Source organism: Leguminivora glycinivorella, chromosome 7 (assembly GCF_023078275.1).
Source record: "Leguminivora glycinivorella isolate SPB_JAAS2020 chromosome 7, LegGlyc_1.1, whole genome shotgun sequence".
Taxonomy (NCBI): Eukaryota; Metazoa; Arthropoda; class Insecta; order Lepidoptera; family Tortricidae; genus Leguminivora; species Leguminivora glycinivorella.
Genome location: NC_062977.1, coordinates 5957107 through 5970288, shown reverse-complemented (window position 1 = coordinate 5970288; position 13182 = coordinate 5957107).

Below are 13182 nucleotides of genomic sequence, written 5' to 3'. Positions count from 1 at the left end.
TATGCTATAATAGCAGTATAACAATACACAATGTACACATTGTGTTACATATAAGAGAAAGGATTTTAATATGTCAGCGGTGTACCGCGCACCGCGTGTGCGGCTCGGCCTAAACTCGCTCTATAAATCAAGAAGTGAAACTATTTAGTAATTAGATCTCATTTAGGATGGGCCCGACACCTTAAGGAGCCCCCCGAAGGGCCCAGAGGTATCCATTGCCTTTCAAGCACCTCTTTAACGGCTAATATCTTCGGAAAACCGAGGTATACAATAACCGTTATCCGATGACGATGCTATCATGTTTATTGAACTTTAGATTTTCGGCTCAGGGTGGCTAGCCGAATGGCACAATCGCTCACGAAACGCTCACGAAACGAAGCGCTAGTAGATATCTATCTCTATCGCGCTTGCGTATTGGCGCGACAGAGCCAGCGGCGTATCGCTTTCGTTTGGCGTCGGAGAAATTGGGTGGCTAGCCGAATGGCACAATCGCTCACGAAACGCTCACGAAACGAAGCGCTAGTAGATATCAATCTCTATCGCGCTTGCGTATTGGCGCGACAGAGCCAGCGGCGTATCGCTTTCGTTTGGCGTCGGAGAAATGCCATTCGGCTACGGGGCCTGGTATTTCAAGGTAAAATATTTACCAAAGATACATAATTTTATATACTTAAATTACTTACGAATGTATATGTAAAATTAATAAGTAAAATGCAGTGTTAGCTAAATAAATATGGACCTAACCTAGCAAAGATTCTCCTTTGATTTCATATACCTACTATTTTTTTTTTTTCATTAAACTGCTCAAGCGTGCGTAGCCGAATACACAAACGCTCACGAAACGAAACACTCGTAGATAACTATCTCTATCGCTCTTGCGTATAAGCGCGACAGAGCAAGACTACCTTTCGCGGCGTTTTGTTTTCGTTTCGCGTCGTAGAAATGCCATTCGGCTACGGGGCCAGGTTAGGCTGCTCAAATGTAACATTGTATTGAAGCTTTGAATCTATTTTAAGCACGTTTATAGAAATATCACTTTGATTGTGTGGGACATAATACTTACGTCGAAATGTTGAAGGCATATAATTCCGTTCGAATAACAGTACACGTGTTTGTTAATTTTGACTCGTGTTTTGTCCAAAGTTTACATCCGCAATTACGGAGTAAAAATATTTATATAACTTTGGTCTTCGTCCTCGATAAGTTCTCGGAATTCCTCGTTTCCTAGAATGCTTGTTGTTCGACTTTCCCGAATTCTTTCTGTTAGGCAATGAAGTTGACACAATGTAGTCCATACGATAAAAACGTGTTACCTGTTGACAGATTAGATTTTTTAAGAAATATAATATATTTAATCAATGTTTATATAAACTTTATATATACTCGTTGTATTTTCTAATACATTCGGTACATCTTGAAAGGATAAAGGTATTGTAATATTAACACAAATTATCTGCGATTTCGTAAGGAGACATCAACTAATTCGTTCTAAAACAGGTTTTTTCCTTATAAACTTAATGAATAATATCTCGTCTTATAATCTTAATCAATAACCTCTTAATTAATAATAATCAATGACAAGTATTACCTGAACTGAAGAGTATCCAGTATGTTTCCAACAATATTTGTCATATTTACAAACATTTTAAGCATACCAAGAATAATATTTCTTTGAACTTTTAATTACAGCAATCGTTATGCTAAAATAAACATGAAAAAGGGAACTTGTAAAATGAAAAATACAATCCTCTTAACAAAGCATTCTTTCGGCGAAAATGCTTTTGATGTGTACTTAGTGTTTGATAAGTTGATCCTATTACAATGTCCAGGTAACAGGCGTCGCGTCACAATGGAGGTACGCTAACAAGATTATAACTTGTTTCGTAAATTAATATAAAAAGTAGCGGGACATGAGGCGTGGCGCGTTCTCATTCAGGGGCATTAGGTGATTGTGTTTTGTTTTATTTTAGACCCCTATTAAATCTGAAGCTAGGTAATATAGGCGTATGTTACATTGTTTACATACATTTTCAATTACAGTTGATCATATCTATTAACAAAGATACCTATGTTTAAACATATAAAACAGTAACATACAGGTATGGTTTTTTTTTAAATATCCCTAATGATACGCAGTCACCCTGCGAATTCTGAGGTGTTACAAGCGGGTTGCCAAGCCTTTAGTTGATTTAATTAAAATGTAATACATTTGGTTTTTTTTTTGTTGACTTATTAAGCCATAATTAACTAAAGTTATTACAAACATTAGCAAATTATGATAACTGTTATTATACTAAAGAACATAGGGAGGGTAATATCAAATAAATAACTCCGTATTGACATACTCGTGTAACATGGTTTGTGCTAGAGTGCGGGTGACGGAATCCGGACGCACTTGTCAGATAATCCCGTGTTAATGAAACAATAAATTCGTATTCCGTTGGCGACATCCTATAAGATGTACAGTCAGAACAGTTAATGTATGATTAAAATTTACCTAGACTTGTATTTCTTTTAAGAATTATTTTGTTATGCCTTACTTTGAAAACATGCATGTCGGAATTTAATTAAAATGACTCTGTTTTAAAAAATCTCTTCTATCGGCTCTACGTTTGGGTTTTAATCATTTCATCAAAGTAAATTTTTTAAGTACCTACCTACGAGTACTTTACGAAAACGTTATGACATCATTTATACTGATACTTTTAGCTTTTGGCTATATTGATATATTATGATGTATTGAAATATTTGCCTAAAACCTATTAAATGATAACACAAAATTGTACGATACGTCAAATTTTTTCCTCACGCCTTGCCTTAAAAATAAGTTCAATAAAATTTTGTAATGAGAGAGAACTAGAATAAATAAAATAATACCTATCATAAGTTATAAAATAGGTACTTAATACATATAAGATGCTAGCAAAAGACAAGAATATTTGCTACCGAAAATAGAATAGGTATGTCGTTTACTTATTGAAACATTTATTTCGTATTAGTCTCACTAAAAATAAATTTGTTCTTCGTCGAACTCAATAACTCTACGCTAAACATTTTCTTAAGCTGAGTGTACCCTCCTTATAATAATGGGGGACGTTCAGTAGTGACGCGCGTTGTCTCTCATTAACTTAATATGTTATGGTTTGTGCGCGAGCAATATGTGCAAGATGAAATACTTCGATGGCAGGGGATGATTTGTAAACAACAACGCATTTTATTAATTTATTTTTTTATTCGACTTAAGCGAAATAATAAGTGAAAAAGATAAGTTTTTATATAACTATTACGTGGCGCGTCTGATATTTATTTTATTTTTCTGATTTTATTCGGCAATGAAAAGTTTATTCCTCTTTTCCTTCAAGAGGACATTTCTTTTTTTTTTTAAAGCATCTGCATTTTTGTTGATGTCTAAAAATATGACTGGATATATAATTTTGTGTGTTTATCAAAACGATTTTTTTTAATAGCCTATAGTTGTGTCTCACTGCTGGGCAAAGGCCTCCCGTTTCTTCCGCCACCCATCATCGCCAAAGAAAAGATGGCGGGATGATCTCGACGCATTTTGCACCGACTGGCCGGAGCAGGCGGCAAAATTATTTTTACAATAACGTCAAATATAAAGATAGAGCTTCAACTTTTCCAACAGCCTGTATATCATATAAAGTATAGCAAATAATATGGTTCGTCCCCACTCGTCAGCTACTTACGGGCTCCACACGAGTTGACGTAATGTGGGTACTTAGCGGACCCCGACTAATTTCATGAACAAACCACTCGTCATACACCACATATATCTACTGGAAAAAATAATATGTGTCTAGTTATAACTTGTGCAATTTTCTGTACATTTTTTTTAAATAAAGATACCTACTTATACTTATTTTGACTGCAGAACTTGTATTTCAGGAGACTTATATAGAGACTGGACGAAGCTTACTGTAACTTTACTCACATTGCAAGTAGTTTTGAACTAATAAGCTGTTATTTTCAATTTTACTCAAGTATTTTTGGTTATATACACCCTAATATTGAAATTAAAACCCTTGCGAAAAATGCCTGGAACACCCTAACCTAACGATAATCCAGACGAAGTAAGTACTACATTATGATTTGTTTAATAACCCATTCAGTGCTAATCACAACACGTTATCGTTCTGCGTCTGACGCATTTTCGCTACATACGGGAAAATTCATGCTATCGTCTACGACATAGCGCTACGACCGTAGCTCAGCGATGAATGTATGTCGTCGTAGACGCCTTGACGTCGCCCGTCAACACATCACATTACCCTACAGTCTTAGTGAAATGAGCGTGCCCTGACGCGCCGCGATGGGATAGTAAGGATTATGTGAACACCGATTTGTTATTCCCAACGTTCAATGAGCTAACGGTGTTATGACTTGAACTTATCTTATACTTTTAAACGAGCAATTCTTGTATATTTATTTATTTATTTATATATATATATACTTATTTACACTGACGATCTCGGAAACCGCTCTTCGATTTCGCAGAAATTTGTTATGTGGGGGTTTTTGGGGGTGAAAAATAACTTTAAGGTCCCGGAAAACGCGAATTTTCTACGCGTTTTACTCGCGCGCCATCTCGTGCAGTAGTTGTACTGTTAAGACGAATTCTTTCGGTCGATTGTACTTTTATTGCAAACACTAGATGGCGTTTCAAGGCTAAAACGAATAGAAAATACACTATTTGAGTTTTTGTGGCGAAAGGCGCCATCTCGTGTGCAGTAGTTGTGTTGTTAAGGCTGAGAATTCTTTCGCTCGATGTAAACTATTCATTTTTGAACTAGATGGCTGACACATGTCAAGGATACGAAACAGAACCGAGCGAAGCTCCGCTGCCGCGCGCTGATAAGGATGGGGCAGTTTCGAAGTTACTATTATAATGGTTCGCTTGAGGCGATGTATGTACCTACTCTCGATGCTCCTACGCGATGAAAACTGATATTCACTTTGGTAAGTTTTATTGTGAAGATGCAGGTAATACTTTTCGTTATATTATGTTATGGTCTTTATTGTCAAAAAGCGCTGGTAGCCTAGCGGTAAGTACGTGCGACTTTCGTTTCGGAGGTCGCGAGTTCGAACCCCGGCTCGCACCAATGAGTTTTTCGGAATCTCTGTGCGAAATGTCATTTGATATTTACCAGTCGCTTTTCGGTGAAGAAAACATCGTGAGGAAACCGGACTAATTCCAATAAGGTCTAGTTTACCCTTCGGGTTGGAAGGTCAGATGGCAGTCGCTTTCGTAAAAACTAGTGCATACGCCAAATCTAGGAATTAGTTGTCAAAGCGGACCCCAGGCTCCCATGAGCCGTGGCAAATGCCGGGATAAGGCAGGGAGGATGAGATGGTCTTTATTGTCATATTAAGTAGGTATGCACCTCTACCAGTATCGTTAATGTAGTTACAAATCCATTATGAAAACATAGTTTTTCACTGCCAGCCTAACGTTTATTTAATCTCTATGTACCTTATTGCTATGTAAAGTGTTACAATTGTAGCCTACTGACCTACTGAGTGACCTACCTAATTTACGTAAGTAATACAGCAGACCTGGCCTCGTAGCCGAATGGCATTTCTATGACGCAAAACGAAAACGACACGCCTACGCAAAAGCGATATAGATACTTAGATATCTACGAGCGTTTCGTTTCGTGAGCGCTTCGTGAGCGTTTGTGCCATTCGGCTACGTACCCTGAATTCTATATCCTTCTCCGAATCTCCGCCCAATGTTAATTTCTATCACAAATGTCATTAAAGATTAATAAAAGAAATTAAATACTTTTTTATAGTATTTCTATAAAGTACTAGTAAAATTCCAAATTACATTTATAAAAACCCCCGTCCCCGTGTGGTGACATAAGGTTCGCAAGAGTAATATAACCGAAACAAAAATACAGGGTGGCCCAAAATTACGTTGACAAAGAATAGTAAAATGTTGAAATAAACCTAAATATCGAAGTTACCGAAAATATTTTTTGAGCCTATATTTATTGTATATTTCTACATTCACCATGAATATTTCAACAGCATTCATGTCCATTTCGCAAGATTTGCTATGTAGACCAATTGTAAAACGGCGATTTTTTCAAATTCATACGTTCGATACGTTTCAGCCTACCTACGTAAATTCACCTCACTTAAAACTCAAATTATAGTTTGTAATCAATCTTAAAACCCTAGCCCGTTTATTGATTACAAAAATTAGTATATTTAAAAAGCTAAACGTGCAATAAGTTAGACGAAAGTCATACTAGAGGTGCAGCGGCATATCGTTATTTTTTTTTTCTTACATTTGCGTTTGTACTTCAAAGCCAAAGGAGGGCATTTTGAAGGCGATTCGATTTATTTGGTCAAAAATTATTAAGGTTTCACATTTTAATTTGTTGGACAATCATTCGTATAAGGACAGAAAAATAATTATACAAACGTTTGTCAACGTATTTTTGGGCCACCCTGTACTATAGGCATGAAATATGTTTGGTCTATTTAGACTTATTTTCCACATTAAGAGCAGCCAACTGCCGTACACAATACACATAATAACACAGGGCTCGTGTACGCAGGGTCCTGCCTCTCTTGGGACACGAGGCTCTCACACCACGAGAATAAGGACTTACGACTATTATGACTTAGGTTTCACTTGTTTGATAATGGACCAGGAATTGTTCAGACTATTTTCTTATATTGTTGAATGAAAATAGCCCCGTATAACGACTTCAATATCCTTCCGATTTGATCAACTGATGGCAGCAGTGTTGAAAATTGGTTATCTCTACAAAATATTTATAAACCTATAAAAATATCAATATTCCTTGAATTGATATAAAAAAGTTACCTATATCAATTTGCCAGGATACTAACTGTGAACAGGTGAACATTCATATCGACCAGTAAACTTAGATATTTACCAGCATTAACCCCGTGTGTTCATGAAAACCTTATTGATTCGGCGAACCCATACTAGTCCAGCTTTAATTAGGGGCGCTACCTGCCTATCCGATTAGCAACCCTTGCCCACCTAGGAATTATGATTACGCCAAATCGGCAAGATAACGCTTCGTATTTACTTTGATTCTCGTCGTTAAAAGTTTGTGGGGCCGACGTGGTCCGTCGTTAGGGCCCTAATGGCCGCCATTTGTCTTGTCCAGCCTTAGTTGTGCCCCGCTAATGAAATTATTGCCGCAACTATACTACGGTTATAAATACCCCAGCGGATGCCACCTTGTTTCGCACTAATGGACCGGTCAAACTGTAAACTGTGTTATCAATGAAATTACAATTAGTGGAGGGATAAAAATGGCTGAGGGTCGGAAGTTGCATTTGCCCCTTTTGTTGATCAGAGGATATGGAAATTACGCGTCCCTTAGTTGAATTTAGTGCGGTGTTTGTACATGATGTTTACATGCCTCTGTTTGTATTTTAGTTAATGTTTTTGTGAATCAAGTTATGGTTTTAGATAAATCTGGGACTCAGTAATTTAGGTAATTAATCTCACATCCCATTTCATAGCTATAGGCTGTGCGGAGACAGAATAACTGTGGAGTAGGTACCACAATACATTTCAGACTCCTCTTTACAAATAGACTCTATAAGTCTTACTGGCAACGCGCAACGTGGCTAATTCTAGTCACAATTCCAAAAATGCTGAAAACCAACATTGATAACAATATTGTAAAATAAAAGTGAGTAGGTAAGGAAAAAAGAACAGAGTGTTTTACCGAAGTTAATCAACGAGTGACATCATACAAATCATGTATGATATAACATTATTTACCTACTCGCAAATATACTAAAAAAAGCATGATGGTGGTGGTTGATAAATACGCGCGTCCGATTTTCATTTCGCGATAAATTGACTTGGGATTACGAGTGCAGAATAGATTGATGTTGACGCCGCCACAACATTACTCGTCCAAATGACAGTTGCCGATGAGTTTACAAGCGAACTTGCGATATGAACACAATAAAATGGCGTCCTCTGCGATCCGGGAATGTGTCCGGACGCCAGCTGCCGAGGACAATCAAAACTTTCCCAAGTGGAATTTTCTGCTTAGCGTCCGGCATATTGCCGCAGACAGTGACCCATGTGCATGTCTTGGAAGGTTTGCTGGAAATTAAGCAATTTTCCCAACCGCTGTATGTAGTTTATATACTCGTGTTCTGGCTTTAGTTAGACAAGACACTTGTGCAATGTCGACTATGTTGATATTTATTTATATATTTAGAATAGGTACCTACCCAACTATTGGATAAGTCAATTGATACAGTATGTTAACTAATTTAATAAAATATCGGCAATGCGCCTTTGGCACCAAGTTGCATTGCATCACTCAAAAGATATGTATTTTTAGCATTCGGTGGAAAAATATTTTCTTGAATATGCTTTTTTACTAAATCCAAGTCTTTGCTATTATTACGCTAGCATTGTTGAAGCGTATTTATTTAACATTCCTTTGTGCCGTCTCTACATTATTTTACCTATAAATTAAATATCTTATGATGATATTTTACGAATTAATGAAACAAAAGGTTTTCAGCTTAAATCCACCATTATAACCACATCGGAAACACAAAAGCATCAACAAATAACACACCTGTGCATCAAAAGGGATCCCACAGAAATTTATAGGCGCCTCCATTCTTCTTTTAAGCGAAAAATACTCATATCCGCAAATACCCTAATCTTTCGACATCAAACGGAAAATTCAAAGCTTGATATTACACGCACCATTTGAACACTTTCAAAGACATTCCTTGGCGGGGAAAAAATTAAAATAACAAAGCATAATACGAGTACAACGGCCACCGACTGACATGACGCACGAAGTTACCGGATATGGCAAAATTAAAAATTCTTAAAAAATATTAAACGGAAATTGTTAAAGGAAATAATTACATGCATGGAATACTGCTGCTGAACAGGGTAAGTGGTTTATTTATGACAGCAATATAAAGGTTTAGTCAGAATTCCAGGCACTAATTATTAAGATTAAGTAGATTTTTTTCAGGGCAGGTGGTGCTTTTTTCCTGCACTAGTGCGCAAGGTGGTTTATTTCTTGTCAGGTTGGAACTTCAGAGGGCAAGGTGGTTTATTTCTTGTCAGGTTGGAACTTCAGAGGGCCATCTGTACTGAAAAACGTTGCACGATACACGAAAAGGCATTTCGTCTTTTCCTCACTTGTATGATGTATCGTACCTAATGTACTTTTCCTCAGTTTTTAAATCGGTAGTGGAATCGTTTTTTCAAATTCGACTACGAAGCAAAAACAGACGCCACAGTAATAAATAAAAATCCCCACAGAAAGCCAGAAAGTGAAATCTCTCACCTGAAATGTCCATTCTTCATTCGTTTCACACGACTCCAAAACCCAAGTGAGAGGTTCCCGAACACATGATGGATCAGCAGACGCTTTGTGCTTCCAAGCGGTTGCATTCCAATGGCCCCTCGACACTCGCAGGTTTTAAACGCATTCCACCATTTTGCGGGCCATTAGTTGAGGTGAAAGAGACGTGATTATGATTGATCGAGCCCACTGTGCTGTTTGACTTGTTGAATGGGCCCCTCACGTGTTTTGGCTTATTTGTCGCGAATTGCAATTTACCAGTCGAGTTCACTGCTCATTGTATTTGTGATGTTATGTTATCAAGTCCTTTTTATCAATTACTCTGAAACATTTGACATGGGGTACCTTCTCTTAATACCACTTTCTTTTAATGTCAAAGTGATTTCTAAATCACATGAGTTAAAAAACGTTTTAGTAAATAAGGATATAGAAACACAGTGCGTTTTCACATTATCCGATCCGATATCGGATGTAGGACCTGTATCCCATACATTAAGCCGCCATCTTTAATATTTGCCTTTGAAATCCTTCCGACTCCGATATCGGATCGGATAATGTGAAAACGCACTTACAGTTTAGTGGGAAATTCCTTCTGTTATTTTTTTAATGTTTTTTTCAATGAGTGGTTTGAAAGTAGGTACTACACGACAAAAAAATACTTGATTCATGATATTTTTATTTGCAATCTTCCAAACTATAACAATTAAGAACTACTGTCCTAGCTTTTCCTTTCAGCGCACGATATTAATATTACACAACCTTTAGTTCTGAATCGAATGCAATACCACGTAGTGGAGTGAATAGAACTCCACTCAATGCACGTATTATAATTGTGAATCGGCACAAGCAGTCGCCGCTTTCAGAGCAAATCGAGAATGAACGTAGATTAACTATTGAGAACTCCGGCCAAGTTTACTTCTAAGTTTTGTTTTCAATTTTGCTGAATCTGCTAGTCTAAAGAAACTGTCGGATATAAGATATAACTAATGATAATCAAGATAAAATCACACTAAGCATGAGCATTTGATTTTATATTTCGTTGCATCTATTAAAAATATTAGTTTGTAAACTTATAATTTTTATTAATACAGATATGAGATTTACTTCGGTTCTCTACGGCTTGAAAGTGTACTTTCAGCCCATAGGCTACTTGACTCTTTTTCAAAGTATGTCTTATATTATTAATTACTGTCTAATTAAATGAAAAAAAATAGTACCATATTTTATTACGACTTAAAAACCCGCAAAAAAATTATTTAAAGTTTACTTTTACTTGATCAGGCAAAAACAACATCAGCCATATTAATCTATAGAATATCTATGACATGACGTCAGTATATTTAGAAAAAATATTTCACATTGTCACACCCGTCAACGACTATGAATTTTAATACAATAGAGGTTGCTTCTATGGAGATCAGATTACTACCTCTAATTTCCATAGTTGATCTGAATTATGTGACGTCACTCCATTGGCCAACACCGTTTTCGGAGTCCATAATTAAAAAAAAACATACACACATGTTTAATTAAAAATACGCAGTCATCACGCACTTTTAATGCCCGCAAGCTATAAATATTGATTTCTTAAGTCAAATACTACAGAAAACAATAACTTGATGTGCTAAATTCGATACGAGTCTAGTAGCCTATTGTACGAACGTCGCCTTCTTTTAGCTACGTACATCGAATAAAAAAATATTATTTTATATTCAATCAGTCAGTCGCCACATGATTTATCTGTCGAGGCGAACCCGGGATGTCTTGAAGAAATATTAGTCGATATCGGGTTGACCTCGGGTCAATCCCAAGGCGTGACAGAATCGTCTCTTAAAAGGCTATCACTTTATCAATAACCTAACCACAAAATTAAAATTTCGAAAAAGCCCCCGACAAGTGGACCGATTTTCATGAAACATGGCTAAGAACACTCCCGACTAACTCAGCTTTCAAAAAAAAAAACTAAATTTAAATCGGTTCATCCGTTCGGGAGCTACGATGTCACAGACAAACAGACAGACTCGTCAAACTTATAACCCCTTCGTTTTTGCGTCGGGGGTTAAAAATAGGTACCACGGCTTCAAAAAATGAATATAAATCAAGCCTCTTGGCAATTCTAATCTTTAAAATTGAAGAAAACTGTAAGGCGGTGTGACGGAAACAATTATTTTTTATCGACACGCACGAGCGGGGGCCAGGCCGGGACGGGTCGGAGTCGGGACACCGACGCATTGCACCCGCGGGATCCGGGACAAATAGCACGACGGATAGCCTGCAGAGGGCCAAGACAGATCGACTCGGTTCAAAATTCACCACTTTCTTGGGCCATGACAATCGTATTAAGCTGCAGCTCGAAAATGTATTCTAAGTTTTCAGCACATATTTATGTTGTTTATGGATAATTTAAAGTTTTATATTTACAATGTGTTTCAATCAAAATGGAAAAAACCGGCCAAGAGCGTGTCGGGCCACGCTCAGTGTAGGGTTCCGTAGTTTTTCGTATTTTTCTCAAAAACTACTGAACCTGTCAAGTTCAAAACAATTTTCCTAGAAAGTCTTTACAAAGTTCTACTTTGGTGATTGTTTTCATATTTTTTAAACATATGGTTCAAAAGTTAGAGGGGGGGGACGCACTTTTTTTTCCTTTAAGAGCGATTATTTCCGAAAGTATTAATATTATCAAAAAATGATTTTAGTAAACCCTTATTCATTTTTAAATACCTATCCAACAATATATCACACGTTGGGGTTGGAATGAAAAAAAATATCAGCCCCCACTTTGCATGTAGGGGGGGTACCCTAATAAAAATTTTTTTCCCATTTTTTATTTTTGCACTTTGTTGGCGTGATTGATATACATATTGGTACCAAATTTCAGCTTTCTAGTGCTAACGGTTACTGAGATTATCCGCGGACGGACGGACGGACGGACGGACGGACGGACGAACGGACGGACAGACAGACATGGCGAAACTATAAGGGTTCCTAGTTGACTACGGAACCCTAAAAAGAGTGTCAGAGTCAGACCAAGCTAATTTGATAAGCCTGTCTTATCAAAGTCATTGTCATAGAATTCCACGTAGCATTAAGTCCGCCTTTTCTAACTGTATATTTTTACTGTGCAATAAAGTTTAAATAAATAAATAAATTGTCAATTTAGCTTGACCTGACTCTAGATTTACAATATTTGCAGGTTGCATTTAACTTGACACCGGTTAGTATGTTCTATTTTTAACCGACTTCAAAAAAAGGAGGAGGTTCTCAATTCGACTGAATGTTTTTTTTTTTTTTTGTTTTTTTTTGTTACAAATCTGGGCTTGATTATAAAGAAGAAATATTAAATTTTTCGAATATTTTTTGCTATTCAAAAGGCCACAAAACCGACCTTATTTACTCGAATAAATACCTCCTAAATATATACTTATATTAGGTTAGTATTTCCTTTCAGTTTAATCTAGAATGACTATCTAAATCCCATGTATGAACTGTGAGTGTAATAATCCAAATCCCATGTATGAAATGTGAAACATAAAATGAAATTCACAAATCATTCCATTAAAACCGTAATTTACCCCACTTTAAAAAGAAATCACCGTGCGAACTTCGCCCCGTATTGTCTTTTTAAAAATGAAGTGGCAACGATACCCTCAGTATAAGGAGTACTTATTTCCTCCTTATGCATACAAGATCTCCGCCCGGGGCTCGGAGGGACGGCGACGTCTTTTTATAATCTGTTTACATGTTTCCTCTCTTACCAGATAATCTTTTTGTGTTGATGTTGGTGAAAATGTTTTAGGAATGCGGTTTTTGTGGA